Source organism: Schistocerca gregaria, chromosome 6 (assembly GCF_023897955.1).
Source record: "Schistocerca gregaria isolate iqSchGreg1 chromosome 6, iqSchGreg1.2, whole genome shotgun sequence".
In the NCBI taxonomy this organism is placed as follows: domain Eukaryota; kingdom Metazoa; phylum Arthropoda; class Insecta; order Orthoptera; family Acrididae; genus Schistocerca; species Schistocerca gregaria.
The window spans coordinates 300,246,819-300,267,165 of record NC_064925.1 but is presented as its reverse complement, the minus strand read 5'-3'; the positions used below and the strand labels follow the sequence as shown (position 1 = coordinate 300,267,165).

At 41.1% G+C, this 20,347-nt stretch overlaps 1 pseudogene; it reads right to left on the bottom strand.

Annotated features, from left to right (window-relative positions):
• The window catches only part of LOC126278860 (prostaglandin reductase 1-like), a 70,270-nt pseudogene that overhangs the window by 33,566 nt on the left and 16,357 nt on the right, over positions 1–20,347 (bottom strand).

Genomic DNA, 20,347 nt, shown 5'->3' with positions numbered 1-20,347 from the left:
GATCCTAATTCTCAACTTATCCACACACTGAAAATGTAGCCCAGCAAACAGGTGACGCAGGTTCGTGTCCCAGTCCAGCACAAATTTTCAAATTTCCCCATTGACTTCAATCAACGCCCTCTCGCAGCCAAGGTTTGTAATATCTTTGTTTATTAATTCATAATAGCTGCTGGATCAAAAATGATATCTGCCCTTTTAGGTATCTCAAAAAAGCAAACACTGTATATATGTTTAATTAAGACGAGACTGTCAGTGATTTATTCAGTGCTGATTCGCATCAGACTTAAACTCTTACGGGAATCGGCGAAATGCCGGGGGTAATCAGGATAAAGGGCGAGGGGCACTACATCAGTAGTGTGTGGATAAGTTGAGAATTTTATTCTGAAGGGTAGTCAGTGCAGTTACGATAACCACTCGGTCTGGACGGTGTGGCTCAAATTTTGAACATACCCCATTGATTTCCATAAATTCCACATCGCAGCCAAGTCTGTAATTCTTTTGTATATTTAGCGGTCTCTTGCTGTTGTGGTCTTCAGTCGAAAGTATGCTTTGGTGCAGCTGTCCATGCAAGTCTATCCTGCGCAGATCTTCTTATCTCAGCACAACTACTATAACCTATATGCTACGTCCGTTTGAACCTAATACAATTACATCCCCCCGCCTCGCCTAACACACACAATATGGCATTTGCCATATTTCAGCCCACGTTTTATCGTACAGTATATGAAGGCTCACGCTGCTGTAAGCTAGTGAGGAGGCAAGATCAGTACACAGCCGCACCCCAACAAGTAACAGAGGCCCAGAAAGCATGGTAATAAAGCCTTGATGTGTTTGTGGGTTCACGTATAGAGAGCAGTGATTCGCCTGCTAGGCCGGATGCCAAGATTTCTGTTCTCTATATCTAATGTTTAAATGTTGAGATCATGACACTTTTTTCAATTACAGGCCACATGTCCTGTGGATAAACCTTATGTGTCTTTAATGCAGTGGATTCCATTGCCTTCTGCTTCCTCAAGCTACTCATCATTGCTGATTCTTCCGCCTTAGGGGCAGTTTCCCATCCCACGGGCAGAAGAGTGCTATGAACCTCTGTTCGCTTCTCTGGCTACTTTGTCAAGGCCGTTAGCAGAACTAGGGCGACTTCTTATGTGGAAAATCTTAAGCCACCATTGCTGATGATTTTTATTCAAAATTTACCAGTGGCGGGGTTTGAACGTGGGACCGAGGACGTTTTGGTTACTAATCAAAGACGGTATTCCTATGACAGGGGTAGAAACATCAAGTGTGATGACGTGACACAGTTTCCATACCATATATTTCAGTGTAACGTCTTGAACTGTATGGTTTTGATGAACAAACAAAGAAACAAACAAAACAAAGTTAACAAATGGCTCTGAGACCTATGGGACTTATGGGACTTAACATCTACGGTCATCAGTCCCCTAGAACTTAGAACTACTTAAACCTAACCAAGCTAAGGACATCACACACATCTATGCCCGAGGCAGGATTCGAACCTGCGATCGCAGCGGTCACGCGGTTCCAGACTGCAGCGCCCAGAACCGCACGGCCACACTGACCGGCTTGACATTAACAAATGAATTAATTTAAGTAAAGGACATCAGCATACGAGGCATCCACTTCGCGACAGAATCGTTTTTGCTCACTTAGATACAAAATATGATAAATAAATTAATTACTTGTCTCATAGTCCTTTGAAATAATTAGTGACATACAAAGTATTTTAGTTTCTACCAGGTCATTTCAACTAGACCACTTAATTGTGATAGACAGAGATTAATATTATTCTCACACGTCGTCGTTTATAACTAAATTAAATTCATTACTAGGAAAAAGGTATAGCTGAAATATCTGTTATAGCGTCTACAATGGTTTCTCTTTTTACTTTATAACAAATTATCGTCATTTACCCTCAACAGTTGTGCGAAATTGCATGATCTGATACTCCTCAGAAGTAAATAGTCTGTGTTACAAGTCAATTAGTTGTAACAGGTTCATAGGCTTCGATACATCACGTTCTCTTTATCTATTTATTTTTTGTCAGTGGTGTAGAGAAAAGGTGATTAGCCCGACAGAAAATCTGTGATTTTATTTACGTGTGCTTGTGTGCATGTGTGTGGGTGTGTGTTCTTGCATACAGCATACGAGTATAAATGTGTCATACACAAAGCACTTCTGATTGATCATAATCAGTGCGTATTATTTCGAATCGGTTAGGAGTAAGGTGTATCAGAGAAACTTTACCTGGGATCCAATCATGGTGCTGCCGACTTGGTGCTCGTCTTTAAGGGCCCTCTGGTACGGATCGACGCAGATGTAGACAGCCTCGGCAAGTATCTGCCCATCGCGGAGGGGCGGCAGTTCTTCCTCCAGGATGCGGAAGTCCGCGGTCCGCGGCTGCCCCTGGAATGCGCGGGCGATCACGATCTTGCGCGCCTTCACCGTAGTTGCCAGTCTTGCACTGCCGGACCCTCCCACGCAGCCGCTTTTAAAGTATTTCCACCTGTTCTTTGACAGTTGTTGCCACTATCTGTGTTTAGTCACGGAGAAGGACGTCGTGGTTGCCTAGCGGCTGACTCACTGTCATTCTGTGACGACACTGCGGGTTTCCGCACTATCATGCATTTGCGCATCCAGGCGAACAACTTGTTTCCCTAACAATATTTCTGCATAGCCTACTGACGAAACTTGAACCCTAGGAAATGTACTTATAGGTAAAATTTTCGTGACAAACGCAAACTGGTTTTCTAAAAAGGACTGTTATTGAAAGACATTGTACAGGTTCCACCTTAATGAGATTTTCGCTTTGCAGCGGAGTGTGCGCTGATATGAAACTTCCTAGCAGATTAAAACTGTGTGCCGGGCCGAGAGTCGAACTCGGGATCTTTGCCTTTCGTGGGCAAGTGCTCTACCAACTGAGCTACCCAAGCCCGACTCACGGCCCGTCCTCACAGCTTTAATTCTGCCAGTACCACGTCTCCTATCTTCTCAACTTTACAGAAGCTCTTCTGCGAACCTTGCAGAACTAGCACTCCTGAAAGAAAGGATATTGCGGAGACATGGCTTAGCCACAGCCTGGGGGATGTTTCCAGAATGAGATTTTCACTCTGCAGCGGAGTGTGCGCTGATATGAAACTTTCTGGCAGATGTTCATACATGTTCAGACACGGGTGTCGCATGTCGCCTACAACATGCAATTCTCTAAATAATAACTAAAAGTAAAATGAGACTTTACACTGGTGTGTAACTTATCGCTGATCTGTACTCTTAGTTGCACCACCACAATGAATGACACCATAGCACATGTCCAGACACGTCACGGGAGAGTTGTCCGAATCTTGTTAGTACTCGTAGTTCAAATTTTGAGTAATATTTTGAACAGCTTCATTAACGTTCGGGGATACTCGTTTGCTGTTTCCGATGACAGTCGTTTCCGTTATCAATGATATATTAATGTTTGCATGTTATTATGGAATGACAAATAAACAGAGTTTCCCTGAAATGCGTATATATAATAGTTATTGGCTTTTGTTAAAAATAAACGTGTCGGCATTTTGGCTCCTACAACATTAGCCTTGCGCCGCACTAGCGTAATCAAGTTGCTTCTCTAACCTTCAGCTATGCGCCTCTAGCCTGTTAGTTCTTGCATGTGACAAACGGGGACCGGCTGTCAACAATCCATCCTATTCACGTCATTTATTGTTATTGTACATAACGTCCTCAAAGTGCGCCCCTAAGATATCTGATTAAATATACTGAATGCGATAAAGCAGGGAAAACACGTAACTCTTGCAAGGGAAGTATCACTCCGATTCAATATGCTAGCATCCCTAGCTTCTTGTATTCACTAAGTGACAGTCCAAAATTAAATCGGACGCCTTCCTGAAATCATGGTACACACCAACAAATCCGAAGATTCCAGCTATGGTTCTTAAATACCACAGCTAACAGAGCAGTCTCAGTTTAGAAAGATCGCTGTTTATGGTTGTTGTTGATGCGGTCTTCAGTCCACAGATTGGTTAGGATGCAGCTCTCCATGCAACTCTATTCTGTGCCAGGTTCTTCATCTCCCAGTACCTACTGCGACCTACATCCTTCTGAATCTGTTTAGTTTATTCAACTCTTGGTCTCCCTCTACGATTTTTACTCTCCACGCTGCTCTCCAATACTAAATTGGTGATCCCTTGATGCCTTAGAATATGTCCTATCAACCGATCCCTTCTCCAAGCCAAGATGTGCCACAAATTTCTCTTCTCAAAATTCTGTTCAATACCTCCTCAATAGTTATGTGATCTACCCATCTAATCTTCAGCATTCTTCTGTAGCACCACATTTCGAAAGGTTCTCTTCTCTTCTTGTCTAAACCATTTATCGTCCACGTTTCACTTCCATACACGGCTACACTCCATACAAATACTTTCAGAAACGACCTCCTGACACTTACATCTGTACTCGATGTTAAAAAATTACTCTTCATCAGATACGCTTTCCCTGCCAATGCCAGTCTACATTTTATATTCTCCCTACTTCGAACATCATCAGTTATTTTGCTCCCCAAATAGCAGAACTCAATTACTACTTTAAGCGTCTCATTTCCTAATCTAATTCCCTCAGCACCATCCGATTTAATTCGAATACATTCCATTATCCTCGTTTTGCTTTTGTTGATGTTCATCTTATATCCTCCACTCAAAACGCTATCCATTCCGTTCAGCTCCACTTCCAAGTATTTTGCTGTCTCTGACAGAATTACAATGTCATCGGTGAACCTCAAAGTTTTTATTTCTTTTCCGTGGAGTTTAATTCCTACTCCGAATTTTTCTCTTGTTTCCTTTACTGCTTGCTCAATATACGGGTTGAATAACTTCGGGGATAGGCTACAACTCTGTCTCACTCCCTTCCCAACCATTGATTCCCTTTCATGCCTCTCGACTCTTATAACTACCATCTGGTTTCTGTACAAATTGTAAATAGCCTTTTACCCCTGCCACCTTAAGAATTTGAAAGAGAGTATTCCAGTCAAAATTTTCAAAAGCTTTCTCTAAGCCTACAAATGCTAGAAACGTAGGCTTGCCTTTCCTTAATATATTTTCTAAGATACGTCGTAGGGTCAATATTGCGGCATATGTTCCAACATTTCTACGGAATCCAAACAAATCTTTCCCGAGGTTGACTTCTACCAGTTTTTCCATTCGTCTGTAAAAAAATAGTGTTAGTATTTTGCAGCCGTGGCTTTTAAACTGATACTTCGGTAATTTTCACATGTGTCAACACCCGCTTTCTTTGGGGTTGGAATTATGATATTCTTCTTGAAGTCTGAGGCTATTCCGCCTGTCTCATACATCTTGCTCACCAGATGGTAGAGTTTTGTCAGGGCTGGCTCTCTCAAGGCTAGCAGTAGTGCTAATGGACTGTTGTCTACCGCCGGGGCCGTGTTTCGACTTATGTCTTTCAGTGCTCTGTCAAACTATTCACGAAGTATCATATCTCCCATTTCATCTTCATCTACATCCTCTTCCATTTACATAATATTGTCCTCAAGAACATCGCCCTTGTATAGACCCTCTATATACTCCTTCCACCTTTCTGCTTTCCATTCTTTGCTTAGAACTGGGTTTCCATCTGAGCTCTTGATACTCATACAAGTGGTTCTCTTTTCTCCAAAGCTCTCTTTAATTTTCCTGTAGGCAGTATCTATCTTACCCCTAGTGAGATAAGCCTCTACATCCTTACATTTGTCCTCTATCCATCCCTGCTTAGCTATTTTGCACTTCCTGTCTATATCATTTTTGAGACGTTGGTATTCCTTTTTGCCTGCTTCATTTACTGCATTTTTATATTTTCTCCTTTCATCAATTAAATTGAATATATCTTCTGTTACCCAACTATTTCTCTTTGCAATCATCTCTTTACGTGCTTGATCCTCTGCTGCCTTCACTATTTCATCTCTCAAAGCTACCCATTCTTCTTCTACTGTATTTCTTTCCCTCTTTCTTGTCAATCGCTCCCTAATGCTCTTTCTGAAACTCTCTACAACTTCTGGTTCTCTCCGTTTATCCAGGCCCCATCTCCTTAAATTCCCACCTTTTTGCAGTTTCTTCAGTTTTAATCTACAGTTCATAACCAATAGATTGTGGTCAGAGTCCACACCTGCCACTGTAAATGTCTTACAATTTAAAACCTGGTTCCTAAATTCTGCCTTACCATTATATAATCTATCTGACCTTCCAGTATCTCCAGGCTTCTTCCATGTATACAACCTTCTTTCATGATTCTTGAACCAAGTGTTACCTATTATTAAATTATGTTCTGTGCAAATTTCTACCAGGCGGCTTTCTCTTTCTTTCCTTACCCCCATTCCATATTTACCTACTACATTCCCTTCTCTTCCTTTTCCTACTATCGAATTTCAGTCACCCATGACTATTAAATTTTGTCTCCCTTCACTATCTGAATAATTTCTTTTATCTCATCATGCATTTCATCAATCTCTTCGTCATCTGCGGAGCTAGTTGACATATAAACTTGTACTATTGTGGTAGGCGTGGACTTCGTATCTATCTTGGTCACAATAATGCGGTCACTATGCTGTTTGTAGTAGCTTACCCGCATTCCTTATTCGATATTAAACCCACTCCTGCATTAAGCTTATTTGATTTTGTATTTGTTGTTTACAGACGAATCGAAAAACTGGTAGAAGCCGACCTCAGGGAAAATCAATTTGGATTCCGTAGAAATGTTGGAACATATGCTGCAATACTGACCCCACGACTTATCTTACATCACGGAAAGACAAACCTACGTTTCTAGCATTTGTTGACTTAGAGAAAGATTTTGAGAATGTTGACTGGAATACTCTCTTTCAAATTCTGAAGATGGCAGGGGTATAATACAGGGAGCGAAAAGCTATTTACAAATTGTGCAAGAACCAGATGGCAATTTTAAGAGTCGAGGGGCATGAAAGGGAATCAGTGGTTGGGAAGGGAGTGAGACAGGTTTTTTGCCTATCCCCGAAGTTATTCAATCTCTATATTGAGCAAACAGTAAAGGAAACAAGAGAAAAATTCGGAGTAGGAATTAAAATCCATGGAGAAGAAATAGAAAGTTTGAGGTTCGCAGATGACATTGTAATTCTGTCAGAGACAGTTTGGAAGGGCAGTTGAACGGAATGGACAGTGTCTTGAGTGGAGGATATAAGATGAACATCAACAAAAGCAAAACGAGGGTAATGGAATGTAGTCGAATTAAATCGGGTGATGCTGAGGGAATTAGATTAGGAAATGAGACGCTTAGAGTAGTAAATGAGTTTTGCTATTCGGGGAGCAAAATAACTGATGACGGTCGAAGTAGAGAGGATATAATATGTAGACTGGTAATGGCAGGGAAAGTGTTTCTGATGAAGAGTAATTTGTTAACATCGAGTACAGATTTAAGTGTCAGGAGGTCGTTTCTGAAAGTATTTGTATGGAGTGCAGCCTTGTATGGAAGTGAAACGTGGACGATAAATGGTTTAGACAAGAAGAGAAGAGAACCTTTCGAAATGTGGTGCTACAGAAGAATGCTGAAGATTAGATGGGTAGATCATGTAACTAATGAGGAGGTACTGAATAGAACAGGGGAAACAGAGAAATTTGTTGCTCAACTTTACTAGAAGAAGGGATCGGGTGGTAGGACATATTCTGATACATCAAGGGATCACCAATTTAGTATTGGAGGGCAGCGTGGAGAGTAAAAATCATAGAGGGAGACTAAGAGATGAATACACTTAACAGATTCAGAAGGATGTAGGTTGCAGTAGGTACTGGGAGATGAAGATGCTTGCACAGAATAGAGTAGCATGGAGAGCTGCATCAAACCAGTCTCTGGATTGAAGACCACAACAACATTTATAAGCGTGTATTCACCTGACCAGAAGTCTTGTTCCTCCTGCCACCGAACTTCATTAATGCCCACTACATTTAACTTTAACCTATCGGTTTCCATTTTTAAATTTTCTAACCTACCTGCATGATGAAGCGATTTGACACTCCACCCTCCGGCCCGTAGAACGACAGTTTTATTTCTCCTGATAACGACGTCCTCCTGAGTATTCGCCGCCCGGAGATCCGAATGGGGGACTATTTTACACCCGGATTATTTTACCTAAGAGGACGCCATCATCATTTAACCATACAGTAAAGCTGCATGCCCTCGGGAAAAATTATGGCTGTAGTTTCCCCTTGCTTTCAGCCGTTCGCAGTACCAGCACAACAAGGCCGTTTTGTTTAGAGTAACAAGGCCAGATCAGTCAATCATCCAGACTGTTGCCCCTGCAACTACTGAAAAGGCTGCTGCCCCTATTCAGGAACCATAGATTTGTCTGGCCTCTTAAGAGATACCCCACCGTTGTGGTTGCATCTACGGTACGGCTATCTGTAACGCTGTGTCACGAAAGCCTGCCCACCAACGGAAAACCCCATGGTTCATGCAGGGTTTGTGGTATGGGTGTTAATTCTCGTTGAGTAAATTTTCGGTGTCCAGAAAGATAATTATAGATGACAATAAATAGTTTTCCATAATTTTACGATACAGTGATGTCAGTTATATAATTTTATGCTAGAAGTAATGGTCATCTAACGCCGGATCCTTCGTGGAAAGGGAATTGATCGGTGACTTTTCCCAATCACTTGGTACGCCTTAAAGCTCCTGCTACCCACTATAAACTGTTCTTAAAAGGGAAGTGATTCCGTTTACACAACCTATATAGAAATGTACAGGTATCTCATCAGGTCGACTTGGCGTTCACGTTGAGCGATTTTAGTTGAATTTCTATTCTGTTACATTTATCTCAATACGTATGATTTCGGCAATGTTCAATGCTTCAAAGGGAGAAAGGCGGTATCATACTAATTACATATTATAGACATATACGTAGTCCATTAGCATGCACTGACTGGATGACTGGGAATGAAACATCGTCTACATTCACCGTCGGTGTTTTTCAGTAGACAGATAAATATATAGGAAAAATGATTACATTTAAAAATTTTCAGAGACTGTGGGGACTTAATAGCTGTGGATGGTTTGCTATCGTTCCCTGTAACAGTACTCATACAAGAATTTACGTTGTAAATCGACCAACATGAGTTGGTGTTTCCGATGGTTGCTTATAAAGGTCGCCATGGAAATGCACAATATGTGACACTCTTTCCTTAACAGGCCTATACGCATACAACACATTGCGAAAATTTGGCAGTAGAATAGTCAACATGAAGAATACCACTGATAACAAGAAATTTTCAGAATATTTAGAATATACAAGCACACTATGACATTTAAAAGATGTTTGTGCTATATATTAAGTGGAAAGTAAGTCACTTGTACGAGACGTAATAATAGAAGGTGATCCGACAGGAAACGTCATTGCCAACTCAATATCCGAATCACCGATCAGAGAACACAGAAACTACGAAACAATGAAAATGTTCCCAGTAATCTAGTATACGACCATAGTTTCCTAATTTCAAAAGCCCTCAATTTACAGACTTTAATAAACTCACAAGTCTACATAAATAAATTCACAAATCTAATTATTTACAACATTCTGTGCAATGAATAAGTGCCAAGATCTGTTATATCCCATCAGTCTAAAAAGTTTTGAGACTGGATTAACCCCCCACCCCCATCCATAAACGCTTGAGTACAAAACACAGAACATTCATGTAACCATGTTAAACTGTCAGAACTCCTTTGGAATGTTGTTCAGGTTGCATGTCACTTTAGCTTGGATGTCGGTTATGTCGTCAAAGCCTTGACGCTTCGCGTGAGTTTCTGTACGTTTGTTGTTTTGTTGTAGGTTCGTACTGAGAACACCACCTCTGATGATTTGACAAGGCGAAGGCGTACAAGACAAACTTTGCGGACACCTTTCTCTTCTTCAAAACGTTCTGGAGAATGTCTTGATCACTTGATTTAGAGTCGTGGATCCTTTGCGACTTATGACGCAGTAACTTTGCCACACTACGGCCACACGCCCACTACTTACAACTACCGATTCACAACTGTCTGGTCGAATGCACGTCTGTTGTTTACAGTAGTTAGTTGAAATTGCTATTGTAGTTACTGCGCTGACGTCGCTTATACACAAGGAACAAGATTATTCTCGGAACTTCTTGGACGGACGGTATTCATAGCCACCAATCATATATTCTTCCAGTACCCATTCGGTGCACATCTGAACTCATCCGAACAATTATCGTTCGTGGTGCAGTCGGTAAACTATAGCTGCTTTGAATACTGATGGTGAACATCGAAATTAAAATGAGAAGGAAAGCGTATTGTGTGACGTGAAGTTTCTAACCTGCTAGCCAGGAGATAATAGTCTGATGCCCTGAATTGGGTGGAATGTCTTTCCTAAGCACAGTGCGGAGTGGAGATGCAGAATACTATTCTTCAGTAACCTATCAGCTTGAATGCCCTGTCTGCTTACATACACATTGAGTTTCACCCTACCCTTATTTTCAACTAATACTTCATCTTTAACAATACTGAATCAAGTATACTTGCTCAAGTATACAGTGTAAAATCATCAATCTGTGTATTTCTGTGCGCACTGCACACCATTGACTCTGCTTTTAACATGGTAGTGCAAACCATCACCAGAATATTGCTTTGACACACTGTCGCCATTCATCTATCATACCAGATCAGTGTGTTAACTGCTTCTGAAGGTGGTGAATGGAATGTACTATTTGAAATTCTGAAGACAGCGGGGATAAAATACGGAAAGCGAAAGGTTATTCACTACCTGCACTCGTATAGAAACCAGACTGCAGTCATAAGAGTCGAAGGACATGAAAGGGAAACACCAGGTGACAAAAGAGTGAGATGTCATTCAATCTGTACATTGACAAGCTGTGAAAGAAACCAAAGAGAAATTGAGAAAAGGGAATTAAGTTCACGAAGAACAAATAAAAACACCGAGAATTTCCGATGACATTGTAATTCAGTCAAACATGGCAAAGGGATTGAAGAGCATTTAAACGAAACAGATAGAAACATGTTAAACAGTTATGATATGGACAAAAATAAAAGTGAAACAAAGGCAATACAATGTAGTCGAATTAATTCAAGCAGTATTGAGGGAATTAAATTAGGAAATGGGACACAAAATGTACATGAGTTTCGCTATTTGCGCAAGAAGTAACTATTGATGACCGAAGCAGAGAGGATATAAAATGATAACTAGAAATAGCAAATAACCTTATTAACTTATTGTGGTTGGAGTTCACATTAGCGAAATTTTTGTAAATGATATCATCACCTTTGATTGCACGGTTACCACACTTGATAATGGCAATACTGCAAATAAGTAACTTTTTCTCTAGAGGCTACGGCGTCACTTACGAAATAACAAGAACAGCGTTTCTGAGGAAGAGAAATTTGTTAACATTGAAAGCAAAGCCTTTTATCAGGCTATTCGTATGGATTGTAGCCTTGTAAGGAACTGCAAAATGCGTCCATTTTTGATTTCCTTACAAGGCTACAATCCATACACCGACGCTGAATATAGTCAGTGTATGCTAATGGACTATGATATGTCTATAATATGTAATTGGTATGATATCGCTTTTCTCCATTTGAAGCATTGAAGATTGTCGAAATGGTACGTATTGTCATAAGTGTTGGCAGAATAGATATTAAACTAAAATCGCTCAACGTGAACGCGAAGTGGACGTGATGAGATACCTGTACGTTTCTACGTAGATTGTGTGAAGGGGATTACTTTCCTCTTAAGAATAGTTTGTAGTTGGTAGCAGGAGCCTTGAGGCGCCCCAAGAGATTGAAAAAAAGCCACTGATCAATTCCCTTTCCACGAAGGATCTGCCGTTAGATGCCCATTACGCCTAGCATAAAACTATATACAATACTGGCCATTAATATTGCTACACCAAGAAGAAATGCAGATGATAAACGGGTATCCATTGGACAAATATATTATACTAGAAGTGACATGTCATTACATTTTCACGCAATTTGGGCGCATAGATCCAGAGAACTCAGTACCCAGGACAACCACCTCTGGCCGTAATAACGGCCTTCACACGCCTGGGAATTGAGTCAGAGCTTGGATGGCGTGTGCACGTAAAGCTGCCCATGCAGCTTCAACACGATACCACAGATCATCAAGAGTAGTGATTGGCGTATTGTGACGAGCCAGTTGCACTTGCCACCATTGACCAGACGTTTTCAATTGCCGAGAGATCTGGAGAATGTGCTGGCCAGGGCAGCAGTCGAACATTTTCTGTATCCAGAAAGGCCCGTACAGGACCTGCAACACTCGGTCGTGCATTATCCTGCTGAAATGTCGGGTTTCTCAGGAATCGAACGAAGGGTACAGCCACGGGTCGTAACATATCTGAAATGTAACGTCCACTGGTCAAAGTACCGTCAATGCGAACAAGAGGTGACATGAGGAAAGTATCCAACCGATTTCTCATACACAAAGAGCAGTTGACCGGCGTTGCCTGGTGAAACGTTCTTGTGATGCCTCGTGTAAGGAGGGGAAATGCGTACCATCACGTTTCCGACTTTGATAAAGGTCGGATTGTAGCCTATCGCTATTGCGGTTTATCGTATCGCGACATTGCTGTTAGCCGGGTGATACGCCAGTATGGCGATGACGAATACACGCTTCCAATGTGCGTTCACCGCGATGCCGCAGAACACGGATGCGACCATCATGATGCTGTAAACAGAACCTGGATTCATCCGAAAAAAATGACGTTTTGCCATTCGTGCACCCAGGTTCGTCGTTGAGTACACCATCGCAGGCGCCCCTGTCTATGATGCAGCGGCAAGGGTAACCGCAGCCATGATCTCCGAGCTGATAGTCCATGCTGCTGCAAATATCGTCGAACTGTTCGTGCAGATGATTGTTGTCTTGCAAACGTCCCCATCTGTTGAGTCAGCGATCGAGACGTGGCTGTACGATCCGTTGCAGCCATGCGGATAAGATGCCTGTCATCTCGACTGATAGTTATACGAGGCCGTTGCGATCCAGCACGGCGTTCCGTATTACTCCCCTGAACCCACCGATTCCACATTCTGCTAACAGTTATTGGATCTCGACCAATGGTGTGTGTGTTTGTGTTTGTGTGCGTGTGTGTGTGTGTGTGTGTGTGTTAGCTCCTATATCTGAATGTAGTCTGCTTAACACACATGTACTTGACGCTGACTGTCTGAATGATGTCGAGAGACCAGATATAATTTACAAAACTGGGTGATAGTTTTATACAGTTCCGTCAACGTCTCCTCTAGACGCAAATTTGTCTGTCGCTTTCGTGGTGGTGACCAAATTATTGTAGGTAACAATCCTGTAACAGTTCGCCTTAGGGTCAAACTCCCTATGTTAGTTTGGTTTCTCTTGCCGTATTGTGTTTAGGAGGCTACAGAACTCTGCATACGTTACCGACACAACGGGCAGCAATTGTCGACACATGTAACAACATGTCGCAGACTATTGTCAGGATGTCATTAACTAAGGGAGAATAGAATTTCGTTGCACGATGAACACCTGCGAGTCGGACAAGACTTAAGCAAGAAAGGAAAACTAGGTATTAACGACGGGGTCGTTAGAGAGAGGGAAGGATGTGTGAACGATGGGAAGGGAAGTCGGTCTTTTGAAAAGGAATCAGCCCGGCACTACCCTTAACCGATGTAGGGAAATCAAGTGGACATGACGAATCATCAGTCCTACACCACAACCATCACAGACTTAGTAGTGGATAAGAACACTTGTCTGTTCTCGTTTGGAGTACTGCAGCGTGGTCTGGGATCCTTACCAGATAGAACTAACAGAGTACAGGCACAAAATTCAGAGAAGAGCAGCACGTTTTGTATTATCGCGAAACAGAGCAGAGAGTCTCACGGAGTAATAAAAGATTTGGGATGGACATCATAAAAACAAAGGCGTTTTTCTTTGCCGCGGAATCTTCTCACGAAATTTCAATCGCCAAGTTTCACCTCCGAAAGCGAAAATGTTTCGTCTACGCCAACTTACAGAGGGAGAAACGATCATATAAAAGAAGGGAAATTAGCACTGACACCGAGAGATACAAGAGTTCGTTATTTCCGTAGGCTGTTCGAGAGTGGAATAACAGAGAATTATTGAGAAGGTGGTTCTATGAACCCTCTACCAAGCGCTTAAGTGTGATCTGCAGAGTATCCATGTAGATGTAGATGAATGATTGGGAATGTGATGTGCTGACCTATCCCGTGCATACCTCAACCGATGTTGAATGACTAAGGATGACACGCCTGTAGGTCGATTACCGCAGTGCTTCCTTTCCTTCTTTCTTTTCTCTCTTCTTTACGGAACGACAGTCGTTAGTTTGGAGGGATGTAGGACAATCGCTATCTACTTCAACCAGGAGGTCGTCCACACGCGTGACCCTATACGTATCTTACGACACCGCTGTGCAAGATAACAGTTTACTGTCAATTGTTCTGAAATGACTTCAGTCACGAATCGAAGGATTACCCGAAAAGCAGTTAGACCCAGCGACGAATGAGAGGATATTTCTATGCTGAATACATCTTGTAATAAATCTTTCAAGGGAGAAGAAAAATTCTCTATGGAACAAATACGTCGAGTAGCGGAAAAGAATTGATTTATTTGCATGTGATAGGCGCAAAAGGTAATTTACCAGATAATTTTTATTTCTAAAACAAAAGACCAAAATTTTCATTAAAAAAAGGTGTTTTATTTAAAATGATAGTATACCGAATCTAATTGCTTCCGTTACAAACAACTTGTATTTTTATAGTAATATTTCGCAGCAATACCGCGAAGAAAACTGACGAAAGACAGTGCCATTAACTAACATTTTAATAGCGGTCTCTTATTATGAGTGTCCTTTCGGACCAGCAACCCCTATCTTTTAAATATCGAAGTCTGATGTTTCCTTGTCCGGCGACGGTAAGCTACAAACTAACATTTTAATTGTTTTGATTACGAGAGCCATTATTCCTTAGTGGTCTTTGCAAAAATAACTAAAAAGTAAGTCATCCTAAAAGTCAAGCAAACTAACGTTAATATTAAAACTGAAATTCTGTTTGAGAGACAGTAACTCAAACCTGTAATACGAATATTTAGCTAATTTCACGAATAAGCCAACGTTCAATCTTTTCAAAGGAAAATAGTAAAACAATAACACAAGATACGAAAAAACTTAGATTAATTATAAATAGTAAATTTAAGGGTCTCTTTCTCAATTTTGTTAACGATAGTTCACAAACAGAAATATGTTGGAGTCTACATCAAGAAAACTTTATTAATCCAATTCATGTCAGGTCTCTGCTACACATTAACTGTTTACTCCTCGCAAGGGAATATCTGTGATTATCATATTTTTTAACTTTGTGGTTGTGGAAATGTGAAGCTGGTTTTTTATTCGCATGTACTGGAAAATAATGGCGTTGAGGACATCTAAATTAAAATTCATGTTGTATCTTAAATGAGAAAGAACAGTGAAAATACTTATTGCATCTGAAATATCTTATTTTAATTGCGAATTTTAACAGGAGACAAAAGTTTTTTTTTTTTTTTTTTTTTTTTTTTTTTTTTTTTTTTTTTTTTGCGAAGACCTGTTCCATTTAGGACAGTATTCGTCAGTGATGAAACGCAAAAAAATTGGAAAGTAATTGCTAAGATATGGGGTAAACATTTCATTTTGTTCTGCTTAAGCGTGGTAATGAACAAATAATTCTACAATCGTTAACGAAGACAAAATTTGTAATGTTATAATTTTAGTAGGTACAGTCTGCAATACAAAGAGCTTTGTTTGAGTTTAAATTCAGAATAGTGACATGTTTTTGCTTAATCACTGTAGAACGCTGTGTGACGTAATTTTCGCACAAGCGGCCTGCAATATAAAATAACAAAGATCTTTGATCGAGTCGAGTTTCAGAGTAGTGAAATGTTTTTGAGTGCACGGATTTAATCACTGTCGAGCGTTGTGCGACATATGCGGGAAGATTTTTATCAGTTCGCAGATATTGCGGAAACATGTGCGATTATGCACCGGCCAAAGCAAGGCACTGAAAAACGAATGTTGCTTTTGTGACAATTATATGTGCTGCATGAATATCAAGAGCTCAGATGGAAACCCAGTTCTAAGCAAAGAAGGGAAAGCAGAAAGGTGGAAGGAGTATATAGAGGGCCTATACAGGGGCGATGTCCTTGAGAACAGTATTATGGAAATGGAAGAGGAGGTAGATGAAGCTGAAATGGGAGATATGATACTATGTGTAGAGTTTGACAGAGCACTGAAAGACCTAAGTCGAAACAAGGCCCCGGGAGTAGACAACTTTCCATTACAACTACTGACAGCCTTGGGAGAACCAGTCCTGACAAAACTCTACCATCTGGTGAGCAAGATGTATGAATCAGGCGAAATTCCCTCAGACTTAAAGAAGAATATAATATTTCCAATCCCAAAGAAAGCTGGTGTTGACAGATGTGGAAATTACCGAACTATCAGTTTAATAAGTCACAGCTGCAAAATACTAACTTGAATTCTTTACACACGAATGGAAAAACTGGTAGAAGCCGACCTCGGGGAAGATCAGTTTGGATTCCGTAGAAATCTTGGAACACGTGAGGCAATACTGATCCTACGACTTATCTTAGAAGAAAGATTAAGGAAAGGCAAACCTACGTTTCTAGCATTTGTAGACCTACAGAAAGCTTTTGACAAAGTTGACTGGAATACTCTCTTTCAAATTCTGAAGGTGGCAGGGGTAAAATACAGGGAGCAAAAGGCTGTTTACAATTTGTACAAAAAGCAGATGGCAGTTATAAGAGTCGAGGGATATGAAAGGGAAGCAGTGGTTGGGAAGGGAGTGAGACAGGGTTGTAGCCTTTCCCCGATGCTATTCAATCTGTATATTGAGCAAGCAGTAAAGGAAACGGAAGAAAAGTTCAGAGTAGGTATTAAAATCCATGGAGAAGAAATAAAAACTTTGGGGTTCGCCGATGACATTGTAATTCTGTCAGAGACAGCAAAGAACTTGGAAGAGCAGTTGAACGCAATGGACAATGTCTTGGAAGGAGGGTATAAGATGAACATCAACAAAAGCAAAACGAGGGTAATGGAATGTAGTCGAATTAAGTCAGGTGATGCTGAGGGAATTAGGTTAGGAAATGAGACACTTGAAGTAGTAAAGGAGTTTTGCTATTTGGGGAGCAAAATAACTGATGATGGTCGAAGTAGAGAGGGTATAAAATGTAGATTGGCAATAGCAAGGAGAGCGTTTCTGAAGAAGAGAAATTTGTTAACATCGAGTATTTATTTAAGTGTTAGGAAGTCATTTCTGAAAGTATTTGTATGGAGTGTAGCCATGTACGGAAGTGAAACATGAACAATAAATAGTTTAGACAAGAAGAGAATAGAAGCTTTCGAAATGTGGTGCTACAGAAGAATGCTGAAGATTAGACGGGTAGATCACATAACTAATGAGGAGGTATTGAATAGAATTGGGGAGAAGAGGAGTTTGTGGCACAACTTGACTAGAAGAAGGGATCGGTTGTTCTGAGGCATCAAGGGATCACCAAATTAGTACTGGAGGGCAGCGTGGAGGGTAAAAATCGTAGAGGGAGACCAATAGATGAATACATTAAACAGATTCAGAAGGATGTAGGTTGCAGTAGATGATAGGAGATGAAGAGACCTGCACAGGATAGAGTAGCATGGAGAGCTGCATCAAACCAGTCTCTGGACTGAAGACCATAACAGCAACAACATACCTGCTTTCGACAGACACATAAAAACACAGTGTTAGAATGTTCTTTTTCATTTTTCATTCCTTATCCTGAAGGGGTGGGGCGGGCAAATGGAGAGCCTATTGCTCTTTGGCGCCTTATATTAACTAAAGGTATGCTGTGGTGGCACTTTTTATTTGGAGAAAGAGGGTGTGGGTTTTCTAATCTTATTCTGAGTCTCATCTCGTATATCATCGCTTTCTGTCGCGTGGGAGGGTAAAAAGTTCCTGCCATTTGCCCGAGTGCTGAGGGAAATCTCCCTATAACCTCAGCAAGGATTTATTGAATCTTCTGTTTCTTGTGTTTAGTTGTTTTATCTTCTTTGGTGTCTGGTTAGTGTGTGGTCGCGATTTTCGTTCTTTTTTTTGAAGTGTCGTCTTCCTCTTCTGATTCGTCCTCCTGAAGGTCTTTTATCATGTCCTGTTGTACGTCATTGTTGGTGAAGTTTGTTGCTGAATTCGCATCTATTGCCTTTATGCTGGTTTTGATCACTATAGGCGGATAGGGGTGTTTTGTTTTTGGGTAGCTCAGGACTGTGTCATTTCTTAGTAAAATGTCTGTTGTGCCTGTTCTATTCTGTAATCTGTTGGTGCCGATTTTGGCGGTTAATTCTTGCCATCTTCTCCTTTGGGGGTGCACTTGTACATTTCTGTTTACTAATTCATTTCGGGTCCTGGGGTTCATCTGGCCTTCTATTCTTAGTATGTTTCTTTCTGTTGCCATTGTCCTCCGTGTCACCGTTTTGTTCGCCATTCATACTGGAGTGGCGTATTCAAGTAAGGGGCGAACAAAAGCTTTGTACGCGTAGATTATTGTTTCCCTTTTGGCTTCGTTGGTCCTACCTCTGAGTAGGCGCAGTAGGTTTAGTCTTGTTTTGGCTTTTGTCGTGATGCCCCTCGCGTGCGCCTCCCATGAGATATGTTTGTCGAGGGCTATACCCAGATACCTTGCCGTATCTTTCGCCTTTATGGTTTGTCCCCATAGTTGTAATCTGCAGCCTTCTTGGTTCTGCTGGCGCGTGCGAGCTCGTTTGTTTGAAAAGAATAAGTTGTGTCTTGGCAGCGTTAGGTTTGATCTTCCATTGGCTGAGCCAGCTTTCTAGTAGGGATAGGTAGTCTTGGGTTTGTCTATTGGTTTCCTGTGTTGTTGATGCATGGCACCAGTACGCTGTGCAGTCTGTGTACAGCGTCAGATCCTCGTTCCACTAGTTGGGTAGTGGGATGTCTGCCGCGTATCATGTGTATAGCAGGGGAGAGATGATGACTCCCTGTGGGACTCCCGCTTTTGGCATAAAAGGGTCTGATTCCGCATCGTTGACGACGACCTTGGATGGGCGGTTTTCGAGGATATTCGGCAAGAGTGTGGTGATCTTCGCAGGTACACCCATTTTTAGAAGCTTGTAGAGGGCGGGTAAGTTTCAAAACTTGGCACACGTCACTACACAGTGAATTTATCATTCTGGGAACAAACCCTAGGCTATCGCTAAGATATTTCTCTTTAGTGCCCTTTTTCTTACAGTTCGCCCGCAAATTTTCCATTGAGCGACAGTTCACATACGAAAAATCTGCGTTTGGTGCCAGACCAGAAGTGGTATTCCACATCAGTTAGTCTGCGAAAAGTGGATACTGCAAGACGAGGAAATCGTGATGTGAAAATATGTCGATGATTTACCATTGAAGTGTCAGTGCACCCTTCACACTGTGACCGAATGAGAGGAAACGCAGATATCGGATGCAAAAATTATGACGTAATTTTTTTAAATCTATAAGTGTCACATATGAAAATAAAATTTTATTATTTGAATCAACTGAATATTCGTTAATGTAAAAAGGTGAAACGCGTCTGGAATATAAATAAATATAGGTGGCAGTTGCAGATAATTTTTACAGCAACCAAGTTGATAAAATTGTAACTTTTGATGAACATTGGTACTTTACAGTACAATGTACAAGCGTTCAAATGCGTTCATAATATACTCGTATTGTAAATATTATTTATCTAATAATTGAACATTTACGTCCTTCTTTGAATCCCGACATTGAAGGGCCTTGTTCCACTGGTTTCTTAAATTATCAGTCCGTCAGACCTTATTTTTTTGTGAACTTGTTATGGATACTCTGTGTGGAGCTATTGTACATCACAGTCCAATCTGAATTTTGTCAGATCTTCCTTTGATGCACCTCCACGCTCTTCCCGTTTTAGTGTCCTCAAATCCTTTCCCTCCTCTTTTTTATCCTTCTTCTTCTTCTTCTTCCCATTTCTTTTCCCCTCCCCCCAACCCCCTTTCTCCGTTTGTTTTCCCTCTATCTTTTTTTTTAAGTGCTTTAGTTACGGCTTTCGTTCAGTCTGTAAAGTGTGAATTGCTACTTGGGAGGTTCTTCAAACCACTACAAGAATTTCAGTAGACGGAGCGAGGGAGCAGTTTTGCTACTATTTCACGCAGTGTAATCTCAGATAACCGTGTGTCTTGTAATTCTTAATTCATACTAAGAGTTTAGATATTTTCTGACAGTGAAACAACAC